Consider the following 15,329-nt stretch of genomic DNA (forward strand, 5'->3'; position numbering starts at 1 on the left):
TCAGCAGAAAACAGACAGGCAAGGAATATTTTAGTAGAACAAACTATTTTAGTTGCATAACACAGTCATATTAAAAACAATAATTAAAATACCATTCTCAAAATGAACAATAAAGAAACGCTGGGGTTCTTTATCAATTTTACCCTGCTTCATTCTCCTTCAGACAAACCTGTTTCAAATCCTGAGGGGGTAAACTGTACTCTTCTCCCACCTGGGACAGTTATACATCTTCATGCCCTCACCTTTGCCTGTCTGCAGAGACAAGCCTTCTTGTGTTTCCCCATGCAGTTTCACGCTTTTAATCTGAAACAAATGATTGCAGGGGAAAAAAAAAAGCGCATTATCACCTTGGCAAGGCATCAGGAGTATACAGAAAAAAAGAAAGGGTCTATGGGCAAATTCATCTTCCATTGCTACAATCAATCTCTCACCTAAAGAAATACACAATAACTAGGCAGGAAAGGGCCAAGATTTATGGCCTAGAAACATCTCCACTGACCAGCATACACCAAGCCTTCCTGGCTCCCTCCTTGCCAGAATGGCTCTTTCTAACAGTTACAATGATATACTGTCTCTCCCTACTGTTTTACAAGTACATTAGCTTTATTTAATGAGATCTCTGAGTAATTTAACAGATGTATATAGGACATAAGACTAGAAAAACTCTTGCTACTTGAACACTTTTGCCAAGGTATTCTAGGGCTAGCTAATCTCCACTACCATGTTATATTCCATGAAATACTGTTATTGGAATTTTGGGAAGGTTTTTAAAAATTATTTTAATAGAAATGTTATATTATAATCTAATAGAATAGTGCCATATTCAACACTTGCTTGTATCAGGCCCATTAAAGTAAGGTTAAAAGTGGTTACTTTAGTTCTTCAAAATTATTTATATATTAAAAGGCCTGAGAGAAATTCAAAAGCAGAGATTGATATATCTGTTAAATCCTGCACCCTGTTCTTTCCTGTAACTTCAACATCATGTCCCAAGGGAAAAGAGACAGATTCTTCCATCTTAAAAACATATACCCAGCTTTAAAGTTCACAATGATTGGATCACTCAATGACAAAGCAATTCAAAGTACTGTATTCTGAGGTTTTGTTTAACATATGAAGGATAACCAGTCATTAGTTTAACACAATAGCTCTGCTTTCCATTATTTTTATTATTTCTGTTTCTGAGCAACAGACAATGTTTTGGATGGCTGCTGTTATCCAGCAAAGTAGTTTTAAATAATAGTGTTATACAATAAAATGTTAAATGAAAGAAGCTGCAATAATAACTTTTTAAATAACATTAATCAGCTAGCAATTAATAATACGGGGGTGGCAACAAGGAATTACCTGTTTAAAGTGACACTCTAACATTTTTTCTGAGTAAAAGAAAGGTGGGCATAAACTTTATGCATTTGTCAGTGTATTATTTGCAGCAGTGAATCTACAAAAATCCATACAGTGTGTTGAGTTTTCTCATACATTATACTTTTAAAATTGATTAAAAATAGAATATTGCCCCAGATTCAGTAATGACTTCAATGAACTACATTAAAAAAAAAATTCAAGAACTTCAATGCTACCCGCTGGTGAGACCAGTACTAATTGAGTTTAGTGGCATTTTTCTGTAAATAATATATAGTCTCATTAAAGAAGGTTTATTTTAGTTTGAAAACATATTTCTTTTTAAAATTCTTTTAAGCTGAAGGGGGAGAAAAAAAGGGGGAAAAAGGGATGAGGGTAATATTTACTATTCTTGCAAAGTGTTCAATATCCTTCTGGCTTACAGGATGTTGTGCTAACCTTGAATTGGAGCATAAAACACAGGTTGATATATAATTACTCATAGAAGTCTATGGAATTTACAACAAACATGCTGCAACATGTCTAATATTTGGAGAAAATCCCCATACGTATCTGACTGAAGTAAACATTCTGACCCACCCTCCCAAATGTACCACACCTTACCCAGAGGCAAGGATTCCATGTTTAGAAAGCAGGAAACACCAAGTTGTGAGCAGAAAATCTGATATTTCTTTAAATATCAGAAAACACTGACAAATCTCTGCTTGCAAAATTATGGACGGTCACCATGTAAAATTACGCTGGAAATCAAGAACAAAATTACTCTCAGAGTAGAAAAGACTGGGGGAGAGAGAGGGAGAACATGAGCTGATATAGAGCAAATTCATTGCATGAAATTTCATTTCTTGAGAGCTATACATCAAGGTGTATTTGTTTAATGAGGTTGACACTAGAAAGATGTATAGAACATATCAGACACCCAGTATACCAGGGCGTTCTGGGAAAAAGATAACATCTGAGGATCTGACCACTCACTTCGTCTTCGAGCCAGACTTCTCTATCTACTGGTTCTTCAGGAGATTATAAATGAGAGGGCAGGAGGAGCAAGGAGCAAAATAATGAAAAACAACACAAAAAAAGAAAAATTATAACATTGTAGAGCCAAGTAAAGCCAAATTTATTGACCTCACAACTACATAATCAAGAGAAAGTTATCACTGTGGAAACTTTTACTAAAGCAGAATGATCTTAAATAACAAGGGAGTGCTATGAAATTTACAGCACTTTTAAGATATGCAAATTGAATGCAAGGTATAGACATAAGGGTAATTAATTGTAAATCTAAGAATAATGTTTCTTTGTCAGGGCTGTCTCCATGTTGTGGAATACATTCTAATGTGCCTTAACTCTGAATATTTCTTAAAGGCTGGTCTAATTATGAGATGTTCAGAATTTCAAAATAGTAGTTATTCTTATCGTTTAATATAGCTGCTGTAAAGTTTCATAACAAAATTTACTGATTACATGAAAATATTTTATTTTAATTTTCAAGAATAAAGCACTTGTTTAAAAGTCTAGGCACTGAATATTTACCTTGGAAAAAATAATATGATGGAAACAGCTTTTGCTAAAACAGTGTTTTGTGGTGGGTTTTTTTTAAGGAGGAGAAAGGAAAATGGCAAAGAATCAACATAATTAAGTGTAAACATCTTTATCTCCTGCACTTTTGAATTTATAATGCTGGTTTTCTAAGGACTTCATAGAAAAAAATACAATCTTATCATTCCATCATTTACTTAATTTTTCGTTTAATTAAAGTCATTCACGTGGCAATTATTCAGGTCAACCTTTCCATTGCAACAGGACTATAAAAATTCACTTTTTCATTTTAAAACATGGCAAGATTGGAAAGAAAATTTTCCAAGTTTGAAAATAAATTTATATAAACTTATAGAACATCTAAAATCATTCATACCAATAATTCAAGCCCCTGTCAGCTTCAGTAACAGGCCTATATACGTGGCTGTGCTTCCTGACAGAAAACCCACTATTTGAGCTGCTTTTAGTGTTTAATTTAGACAAATTAAAATGAAGCTTCTTTAGGGGGCAGCATAGTAAACAGCCTTCAACAATAATGCCATAATAGCCCGGATGCCTTGGATTTTTAGGGGAAAGACACTTATTAATCCTCATGTTTTAGCAGAACTTGCTATAGACCCATGGAAAAGTTAAACCGTATTGGAAGGAAGAGCATGAGCAGCCAAAGCTCTCTTTGAGCTTTGGTGAGTCAGATTACTGACCACCAAACAAGAGCAGCAGGTACTCCAGCAACACAGAGTTTGGGAACATTATTCCACTTGGTAACTTAAGTTGCAGGAAAACAAACTGCAACCACAGATATTATCTCACAAAGAAACTACACAGTCAGGAGCATGTGATTTAGATACACATGCAGTAGCTCTGCAACAAAAATGTCCTTATTTTCACCAGTCATCAGTTACACTCCTACCTGTGCAGGAATCATCCATAAGCCCCACATCCAGGATACGCTTTTCATACTTCAAAGAGAAAAGAGCAAAACACTTCAAAACCCACCTATTTTAGAAGAGGTGCAAGTGGGGCAGCTGGTCATGGGGGAGTGGTCAGCTGGGAGAGCTATAGCCCTTCGGGAAAACCGTCATGTGACATGGACTGGTTTTGTGGGAGCAGAGAGGGAGGAAAGGGGAGGAGAAGAACCCCAGTTCCTTGAGCAGCTGGCATTTAATAGCAAAAAAAACCCCAAATCAATAGTTCACAATTTTGGCCAGCAGAATCAGAGTTTGTTATCTGCATGAGAAGAAATGCATTTCAGAAACACGTCAGAAAAAGTCTTTGGGAGATAGGGAACAAAGGGAGAGGTTAATCATCAGTGTGGAATACAAAAGTAAATGCTAACATGACTTTGGAAAAAGTGCACATCATCATTTTGTGTCTGCTCTGCCTAAACAATTAAAATATTCTGTTAATATTTTTTACCTAAGCATAACATACTATAACTTTAGCTCCCCTTCAGTGACAGTTTGTGCCTGGAAGTTCTGTTATAGTTTAAACAGAGAGCTCAGGAAATTTTGAAATCATTGCCAGATATAGAGGCATATTTCATAACATGAGTTAAATGCATCAGATGCTTACATGAGAGGGTCTCTCCTATATAACACTTGCAGAAATTATAAATTCTCCATATGCCAGCAGAGTTAATAGCTTCCTTAAAAGAACTTTCAAAAATTATGCTTGCACAGGAGTAAGTTTCCAAAACTTTCTATAAGGAAACAGAAAACCAAGGCACTTATTAATGCTGGGTTGTAACTGGAGCAAACTGAAATTTTCATCCTTTCTTCTTTTCATGACAACTTTCCTACACAAGGCTTAAACTTTTAGGAACCTGAAGAAAGTATCAGTGGGAATTCTTACTGACACCTGCTTCTCTAACTTCTTCAGAAGACAGAAAACTTAGTCTGAAATTATGAAGGTAGTGAGAGAACAGTTTGGGTAGAAGGTGTGCCAAGGTTATGCAAGAATTTCTAAAGACCACTTAAGGAGGAATCCTAGGAGACAAACTTCATGGTTTTGATGGAGACAAATGATATGCAGACAGATTTTTCCTTTTCTGTACAGTGCAAATGGTATTACAGCACAGAAAAGAGATCCTGATGTGGAAGCACAAGGCTCTTGCTTTCTCAGGTTGCTTTTCTGTGATGTGACAAACAAAGGTTATTGTCCTTTTGGAAGCATTTTTGTACATTATAATTTGAATCGGATTTCAAGTGGAGATGGCAATTTCTTTCGATCAATTAGTGTAAAGACTGTATATCTTAGGTGTGTTGCAGAGGTTAACCACAGCTATGTTTGACCCACATTAATTTTTCTCATTAGGCTATGATACCTACCAGAAATTTTACTCACTGTTTTTGCAGGTTCAGTGAACTTTTCAAATTGTTATAATTTTGCCAAAATCTCTGATAATCAAACTTGTAACTGACTGCCCAGAAAATGTAAAATGGCAGAAGAGCCAAACTCAGCTTACACAGTAACCCTGACTGAAGGGTTAGAGTCAGCAAGTTATTCTAAGCCAGCTATTTCTGAAGTCATTAATCACCCAAAAAAATGCATTTATTTTCTGTTTCTTGTTACTCCAAACCTGCTTCTCCAATTCAATTACTGCCAAATTAAACTGTTGTGAAAAGAAACTGTGGCGAGCACTGAACTGTAGCATAACTTCTACTCTTGAATCTCTTCTACTCTCCAGTCAGACAACAGCTTTCTTCTAGCTTAGCAATTGAAGAGGGTGAGCATCCTCCTCACCTGGAAATAACAATGGGAGGATCTGTGAACTAGACACCATTTACACATTGCACTGTTTATTTTTTTTTTTCCATTGAAATTATTCCTGTTTTCATTGAATTAATCAATGGTGAGGTGAACTTTCAGCACTTGGAAGTACAAACAGCAGACTAATAAAAGAGCACTTCAGAAGGACCTATTCACAAAATCCACTCCCACACGATGAAGCACCACCAGCTAAACCAGTCCCACCCATTTCAGTTGGATTCCCTCACCAGCGAACACACACAAGGTATGTGGTGGGACAGCAAAACAGGCAAATTCAGCATCTGGCCTCACACCCTCCTAGTTAAACAGACTTAGTTCTAATTACTGTAAGATGGATGGCCTTACAAAATACTTTTTATTTTTAAGGTCATTAAGTAAAGTGGAATCCTTCACCTTGTCCTTAAACTCAGTGGAAACTGCTCAGTTCACCTCTTTCACTTGGTGTGTTTAATTATTTGCACAGCTTGAATTAATACTAGGTCTATGTCGGAATGTCTCTGCTTGTCTTACTTGCTGCCAGTCACTTCACAATACCCAAAATTTGAGGTTTTCTTGCTGCAGGAGTCATCAGGAAGCAAAAGCAGAAGAAAAGACCTAAGTGAGAGGACTCTGATATTTCCAAAGAACCCTTACTTCAGTCGCTCTATTTCCTAGCATAAGATGTCATTCATAGACCATTAGAAGATAGGGAGAAATATAATATCAGGCCAAAGAATACACTGACACTTCATAATACAACAGCTTGATGGATCTTTGGTGACTCAACCCAAATTTAGAGAAGTCACATTTACACTGCCTATAACTTAACACACAGAATAGCTCTGAAATCAGAGCAACATGGACTGCAAAAAGGTCACTGAGAAAAGACAATCCAGATGCACAAAAAAGAAATAAGAACTGGCACACACTTACCAATTTAAGACTTACCAATTTAAAGAAACAAGTTCACAGCCACAATGAGATGATAAGTATATCTTACACAAAGGATATACATTATTGTGCAATATTTTCAAGTGCAAAGCTTGGGATTCCAAATGTGATCCAATACAAACCAGAGTTTTGGTAAACAAGCCTGTAGCTCTCTTATTTTTTGGTTTTAATAAGAGTTTCATATAACATTTGAGATGCCAAGCAAGAGAGGGTGAAATGCTGCTATCTATAAACCAGGAGTACATAGGCACAAGGTTCCTGTGCAGGAGGATCAAACCACACATAAACAAAAAACAGGAAAAAAAAAAAAAAAAAAAAAAAGAAGCTAAATAAAAATAATTTTTAAAAAGCTACAGATTAAATTCTCTTCTTCCTTATATCCTTTAGAGGCAGCATGAAGTCAGTGCACTTGCACAGGATGTAAGTCAGGGCACAAATTGGCCCTTCAGCTCTGAGATTCCTCCAAGCTTTCCCAACAGCTTGCTGAGCGTAATTTGGGCTGGGTTATTTAAAGCTACACAGGATAATACAGTGCAAAGACTGGTGTGAACAATAACTCTTGCACAATTTATCACACAGAGAAGAGCTACTAATCTTTTTAGAAAACAAGGTATTCAAAATTATTTAATGCTAATATTTATGCATCAGAAAGCATTCTAAGCACAAAACAGCCCTCCTCCCCCTCCCCATCCACACACACAACGTGCATTTGTGAACATCTTCAGCTACAATACACCATATTTTCAGAGAGTCTTGAAATTATCGTACTGTATGTTGGCATTTATGAAATTCTGTTATTAATGCCACTCTCATAACAAAGATAAGCTGTGTTTACAATACTAATACCTTCCACAAATAATTAGGTATGTATAGCTACACATATAGTCTTATATAGCAGTGATGGCTCAAAACTGTAAATTTAAAGTATATTATTGTAATAAACAGTAATAATAGCAATGATTATAAAAATCAGTTTGGCATGCTTCTGCCTAGCAGAATTCTGTACCACACTGTCAGTTAAAAACAAAAAACCAAGACAAGAAATAACAACTACTATTTTCTTAGCTCTTCTTTTTTTTTTTTTTAATTACATGCTATTATTTTTTAAAGTAAAAAACTGGAATTATTTCAAACTAAAGGTAATTATGAAATTAGTCTAAAGTAGCAAGTCTTCCTGACCAAGCAGATGGATATCAATCCATCACTGCACTTACATGATTACTGCTACATTCTTTTAAATTATAAGTTTGTAAAAGTACTGCTGTCTTTGAATAATTTTCAAAGTACCTCATAAGAACAAGGTTTTCTTTACATTTCAACTCAAGTCTAAAAGTGAAAATTATAAATTTTCATATGTCAGATTTTTTTTAAGTATAAAACAATGTTTAAAAAAATCTTGGCATAATTCTATTGCTTCCTAGGAGAGCTGGATGCTTCCTTTGCCTTAGTTAGCACAGGTACAATAAATCACAAAACTTGCATGCAATACAGGTTCTATATCCAACTCAACACAGTATTTATTAGGCCAGTGAACTCCTTATCTGGATTTTTTTGCTGCACTTCTGCTGCAAGACACTAAGCCTGTGTTTGTTTTGGCAATACTATGGTACGACAGAGAGTTAAGCACCTTGTGTGTGATCTCCAGCTACAACATTGCTGAAGGATAAGAAAGTTACGTATAATCAAGAAAAGTAATTTCTGTAAACATTTCCAACTTTCATTTAAATCAAGACATTAAACCCCCACAATCTCCAAGGTCACACACAGAGTCAGGGGGAAATGGGCACTTAACTATCATTTACCTGGATTGAGGAGAGTAGGAAATTGCCCAATTATTTGTTAGATTTAGCAAGAGGGAAAAGGACTCGATATCCCTATTACTGAGAACATTCAAACACATACAACTGCATTCAAAATTGATATAAGTTAGTTGCAGTACCTTAGCCATCAGAGCACTCTCCACTAAGTCAGCCTCTCCAGATTGCTTAATACTAATATCCATTAGACTGAAGTTCCATGTACAGCTTTTCCAGGGTGCTACTGCCCACACATTCCCTTTTTAACAAGTTTATGTTGAAGATAGTTTTCCTGAAGCAAGAGACTTGGTTTGGTAAAAAGAAATAGCACTATTATCAAACAAGAGGCAAAAGCAAAAGAAGAGTTATCTGAAATTCCTCAAACTCTCTTTTCACAGTCCCTTTTAAGTTGCCTCAGACTTCATTCCTTATCTCTGTATGCTGAACCTCAGTCTGAGTTTCTGCTTATTGGTCTTAGTTTCCCCAAGGAACCTCTGATGGTTCTTTAATGAAGCCATAGGAAGAATATCCTCTGAGAAGCTGTGTATCCACTGTTTTCTTATAAAATATGATTCTTTCCCCCTTTCCCTTCATCTTTTAATTCCAAACCAACACTAAACAGAACAACAGCAGTAACAGAAACCTGGCTCAACCCACTCCTGTGATTACAGAAATTCCTTCTATTGGCTTCTTCTATAACTGTACATGTTTTCTATTAGTTTAATCAAGGCTTTTGGTGGCCCTAAGTTTCCAAAATATGCCATTTCTGTGAGATAAGTTGCTAAATCTATTTTCAAGGCAATTATTAGTAGATTCAGCTATATTGTAACTACACCAATTTCCATCTTTTTAAAAAACCCCATAAAAGTATCTGTTGTACCTTCCTCATACATTCTACAAGCATTACTTTATTATTTTCTGAAAGAGACCTAAATTCTTTTTATTTTCTCCTACTCATTCAGTCCTGTATGTTTTTTGCAAGTCTTGTTCTGAACAAGTCGTGTTTTACTCAATATTCGCTGTCTACTAGACAGAGCTTGTGCTTTCACCTTTTCCTCTGCCATTTTTTACTGAAGATTTTACCATGTCTCAGAATTCCAGTGTATTCTCTCCTTCAGTTGTAGTAGGAATTGTCTAACAATCTGCCTTATGTTTTGTACCCCACAGTGCAGAGCACTTCACCGTGTTCTCTCCATCCTTTATTCTCTGCTGGCTGTCCTGAGCCGTTTGCTGGGGCTTGTCTGTCAGCACTGGCACACCCAGCTCATTGTCTCCCTTGTTTGGGACATGATCCTTGTGCCACATTTCTCTTTACACATCCCTCTGCTGCTTTTACACTGATTGCTTCTCCAGTTGATTTTTTTTTTGTCTCTGTTTACTTTCTTTTTATGTCTTTGGTTATCCATGTAAGCCTATGATGCATTTAACTCATGTATTGAGCTCTTTGGCTGATCACTCCCTTTTTGTTCTCCTTCAGTCTCCTATTCACCAGTCACATTTCAACTGTTATTCAGCTCAGCATAAAGTGACTACCAAGACTGCCAAAAGTGGGCTCAGGTACAATCAATTGTCCAGAAGTTGTTGACTTCAAGCTTCCACACAGAGCTGGTTAATGAGAAAAAAACAGGACCCTGCAACTGGAGATTTGGGAAACAATGAGGACCTCGGGGTCCACGAGATCAAATCTCTTCGTTCTTTCCTAATCTGGCCATTAAAATAAAATCTAAAACTATGAATTAACCATAAATTAGACACAGTTTATTTTCCACTTGGGATAATTTCTTATGTGTGTTCTGAAAAATCTGGTCTGTCTTTTAAATCTACACCATCCTTGCTGCTTGTAAAAGGGAGCCAGTGATCTGCATGACAACACACTTGATCTTCTTCCAATAGACAAAGTCATCCTGAGCTTTCTCAGCAGCAATATCAAATTCCCTTTTTTGTGTGTGCACTTGTGATGAGTTGTGTTGGAATAGCTTCTTCATTATTAGAAGAAAGTTGCTAAAGAATATGTTTAGCAAATTTCTCTCTCATTTTCTTCACCAAATTAGTCAGTTGTTCCAGTCGAAGAATTTCAACTCAGTCTTGCTTTTCACATTTTCAAAATCTCTCTTCATCCATAAAACATTTCTTCTTTAAAGATATTGACATTTTCTTACCTTGCATCTCAAAAGAGTTTAGAAAATCCAGGTTGAGGCAGCATATTGGAGTCCAGGCAACAGGTTACAAATTACTATTTGATCAAAATATAAGACAGCTAATTTAAGTGCTTCTTATTTAAATATAAAAGCTTTCCTATATTTAGAATAAAAAATGCCTTCTAAGTGAATGAACAAACCAGAAAGGTGTAACTAACACTGTCAGTGAAGCTACTGCAACAGGTACAAGGGGGCTGACTCCTGAAGGCCAAAAATAAATAAATAAATAAAGACTATGGTGTGAAAATACAATCTAAAAAGGTGCTACTTTATGTACTGCACATATCTGCACTGCAAGAGATATGAATGCAAAGGCTGTCAAAAAAGCCTAAAACATACAAACACCTCAAGATCATAAAGCTTTCAGCTTTAAGATTTTAATAGAAAAAGCCAATAGCTGAACTCTCTACTCAGACCAAAGTTTCAAATAGAATCAAAAGATGTGGAATTTCATTACATTTGGTTAAAAGTGACAAAAGTGGCTGCAAAGGCTCAAAACCCTGATTACAGAAGTCCCTTTCATGTCTGCTAAGAGACAAGACAGATGTTCCTGCCAAAAGCTCAGTGTCAGCCCAACAGGAGAGCATTCCAGGGGTCTCTGCCTCTCCCTCCCCCATCTGCAATGGCCAGGAAGCTGTGGCAGGATGACCAAGAAAAGAGCGTGGATTAGGATCAGTCTTTACAGCAACACCAGGTAAAACCAAAAATGCTTCCATTTTTCTGTGCAGGATCTAGTTAACTGGCTCCTTTTGGACCACCTTCAACAAAATAAGGAGCCTTTGTTTGAACATCCAAAGTATCAAGGTCAGGACAACAGCAAAGTACAACATCAAGCAACACATTTGAGGGGATGGCTCTGGAGCAGCTGGTTAGCTTCCATGATGAATGGGAATTACAGCAGTTTTCAAGAGACCAACAGAAGGCTGGCAGGGTCCTAATCAGCTATAACATCAGTAGTAAAGATCTAAGGAGACTAGAGCATTTCCAAAACTAGAAACTTCTCTGGGCTTTAGTTTCAATAATTATAGCTGTGACAGCTGGACAGTGTGGGTACATGACTGGAATGGGTTGGAGTTTTTGACATATGGTGCTATTGGAATCCTGTCTGTCAGGAAAGGAGCATAAAATTACCCCCCAACAACTGGGGGCTGCAGCACATGTCATCCTCTCTCAAAGTAAAGGAGCAAAGATAGCATTTCTGCAGGTTAACATTCAGCAAATGACAAAATGTCATTCAAGTAATATTACAGCAGAACATCAGTGTAAAGCGCTGCAGGGTCGCAGGGGCAATTTAAGTTAACTGGAGGAAGCACATTGACATGCCTGGTTTTCCTTCTGCTAACTAAATTTCTAGCTTCCCTTACCCTCCTGGAATAACCATTTGGTGCTGACACTGCGGGAAGTGGCCTCACATGGCTTGAAAGAGACTCCAGGTGTGCTGAACAATAATTTCAGATAGTTACTTCTTTCCAAGTGTGCCTCTGATAAGGTCTTTTTCCATCCTGCATGCTTTAGCCTGTTTAAAACTCATGCACACCCAGAGAGAGGGCAAGCTCTATCCTCCCCGTAAATTGATCGTTCCATCAAAAAGCACTGTGTAGTGGCCAGTAATTAATTTTTCTTTACATTCTACTTTTTAAAAATGAATGTAAAAACTCTGAAGCAAAAGATGTTCAGTATAATGAAGTGACACAGGCCTGTTTGTCAGCCAGACCATCACTCTGCACAAGGCCTATTTCTGCTAGGAAGAATAGTTGAACTATAGGTTGTTAAGACAGAATTTTATCTGACTTTTCCTCAAGCTCTGAATTGTGCATGCTGAAATTAAACCCTTTCATTACCACTCCCCATTCCCTATCATTCCTCCTTCTGTTGCCAAATTTTCCATTAAGGGCAGTTTTGTTTCCTAGTATACACACAAATATATTTGCTTACCTTACAATTGCCAGAACTAGAAACTATTTTCCCCCCCCCTTCTTGGGGATTTTTTATTTTGTGGCACAAAACCTCCTTAAAGCTGGAAGCAGCCCATTCCAAAAGGCAGGAATTTGAACGTGTGTGTCTGAAGGCCACCATGCAAGAACAAGGAACTTCTGCTGATATGGAAAGGACACACACAGAAGGTGACAGTGGGAATGTGCTACCAAGCAAGCATATTGCTCAAAATGCAAGGTTGGATTACAGAAATCAAACTGAAACTAGTGAGGGATATTAGGAAGGACAGGAAGCATTTCCTTAAGTACAAGATCAACAAAAGGAGGTTTGAAAAAAGCGTGGGCCCGCAGATCAACCAGCACAGGAGATTCAGTGACAAAGGGGGAGCGAAGGTACTGAGTGTTTTTCATTCCACTTTTACATGGAAAGTCTGGACACAGATTTCCACATGTCTGGAACACAGGCAAACTTCACTAAAGTGTTTGCTTACTTAACAAGAGGGTGGTCAAATACTGACCCAAGGACCCAGCGAGGCTCCATCCTTGAAACTGCAAAACTGAACAGGCCATGGTCCTGGGAAGCCCCACACAGCTGGTGCTGCTTTGGGCTGACCTTCTCACCAACATTCTGATATGATTCTGTGCTGAAAAACAGAAAATTTTAGAAAACCCCATGGCAACACTTTTAATTGGTGCTGAAAGACCTGTTTTAAACCAGTAAAATTACAGAATTAAACCTGAAATGTAGGGTTTTTTTGGATGCATGTATATCTTGAAGGGCCTCCACAGCATGACAAATTTTAGCTAATATACAATATTGACTCTAGTAACTCATGCTTATTTTCTACTTTGCGTGTCACAATATGAAATTTTGGCAATTAATGATGACTCAGAGGAAATAGATGCCATTTAAAGGATAAGCAAAAACACAAATATATTTGTATCCCAAAGTATCTTATTAGATATTTTTTCACAAAAATGTGGGCAAAATCTTTTCGAGCAGCATTTCTACAGGCAAGCTCTATCTTAAGCTCTAATATTTTGCTAGTTAGAAATATTGTGGACCTCTTTTCTCACCATCCTCTGGTATTCTGAGATGTCCCCTCCTAGTTTTTGTTCATGTCCGAGAGAGCTTTCCTCATGTTCGTTATGTTTAAGAGGGAGAGAGAGGATGAACCCTGTTATATGGTAACATGAAGGTCATTTCACACACACAAAAAAAAAAAAAAAAGAAAACCAGAGAAAGAGGAATACGGAAGAGAATGAGACCCAGAACTGTAAAACTAATGAGCAGGGTAAGACAGAAATACAAGGGTCTACTTTTTGCACATTCTCTTGAGTGCTGAAAAACAATGTACTTTGGTTTCCAGTACATTTAGAGCTCTGCCTTAACCAGGCTTCTCAAATGTGTTAAAAAATACCATATGGGGCTTAGTGTTTTTGATTAGAAATGCATTAATGTGGGACAACTGGCTTTTCCAGAAGAAAGACATTTCTAACAGGAGAGGGCTGCTATTATTTATATGAACTGAGATCATCCCATTTTACTGATTCATTTAGACTGATGCCAACTAGAGATGAAAAAAATTTCTTAAAGAAATTATGAAATTACTGTAGACTTTGATCTAACATCACCCAAGTTTTCATTTACAGGGACTCACAGCACAAACATTAGTCACTGGAAATATGTACTACATTGCCTATCTTACAATACAGAAAAGGAGAGAGAAGCTTATTTGATCAAAATATTTGGAACCATAACCTGAAGTCAGGTTTGACAGAACTTCTGTTTTTTCTGCTTCAGATACTTACATTAATTATTTGCCAATAGAAAGTGGATCACTCAGAAAGTAGCAAGACTCTAAACACTCCTATCCCTTTGGCTTCTTTCCCACCACTGTAAAACATATCTGTCCAAGGAGCTGTTTTTCAAAGACATACACACATAACTACAAGCCCAAATAGAGTGTACATTTATTTGTTTCTATTTGCAAATATTTGAACTGTGCTTTTTACTACCAGATTTGGCATACAGTGTTTGCAGCTTAAAAATCTCCCCTTAGGCCTGTAAGACTATCCTGGTTAGGAAAAAATAAATATCAAAGAACAACTGCCCTCAAGCCACATCATGCAATGATTAAATATGAAATACATATAACACCAATAAAAGAAAAGCACAAAAAGTGGATTAACAAGATACTCAACTCCATCCAGTTTAACAGAAAGACGATGAATCAGGACAGTGGCTGAAAGTCGCTGTTACAAGTCACCAAAGAGTTATAATAATGGCCAAGACAAAAAGGCTATATCCTCGGAGCAGCTTGCTTTAAAAGAGAGCATGTTACCACAGTTTGATGAAGAAATGTGAAATATAAAGTGTCAAACAGAAGAAAATGCAATCAGTTTGCTGATCCTACACTGAAGAATTAAAGAAGGCAATAGCCTTGAGGAATGAAGGCACCTCTGATCTTTCGCACAGCATGGGCTGCCTGTGTTCCCCTTGTCAAACAGTAAATAATCAAAATCAATGGGAGGTATAAGAAGTCTAAAAAAACTCAAAGGAAAAATAATTTCCCAGATATACCAACAATAAAAGTCATTCCCGTGTTATATAATTCTAATTATTAGCAAAATAGAAAAGGCAGAGACCCAGACTAAATTTTTTATTCTGTATTTCACTGATATCTGTGAGGGTTTGTGGTATTCTGGGGTTATATTTTCAGCTCAATATATTCTTCTGACTGAGTTGGGCAGAACTCATCTGCAGCCCCATGGGGAAACAAGTCCAACAACGCCCAGGA

At 37.0% G+C, this 15,329-nt stretch overlaps 1 long non-coding RNA gene across 7 annotated transcripts in view; it reads right to left on the reverse strand.

Moving 5' to 3' along the window:
* The window catches only part of LOC138117018 (uncharacterized), a 211,362-nt gene that overhangs the window by 10,917 nt on the left and 185,116 nt on the right, over positions 1-15,329 (reverse strand). For 5 of the 7 annotated variants that reach the window (XR_011154459.1, XR_011154457.1, XR_011154458.1 and 2 more), the window contains one exon: positions 243-303. This is a non-coding gene — a long non-coding RNA (uncharacterized lncRNA). Of the gene's footprint in view, positions 1-169; positions 304-1,965; positions 2,103-15,329 lie in introns of all 7 variants that reach the window. The other 2 variants (XR_011154461.1, XR_011154462.1) reach the window with 2 other exon arrangements.

The sequence above is a fragment of the Aphelocoma coerulescens genome, chromosome 11 (assembly GCF_041296385.1).
Source record: "Aphelocoma coerulescens isolate FSJ_1873_10779 chromosome 11, UR_Acoe_1.0, whole genome shotgun sequence".
Classification (NCBI taxonomy): domain Eukaryota; kingdom Metazoa; phylum Chordata; class Aves; order Passeriformes; family Corvidae; genus Aphelocoma; species Aphelocoma coerulescens.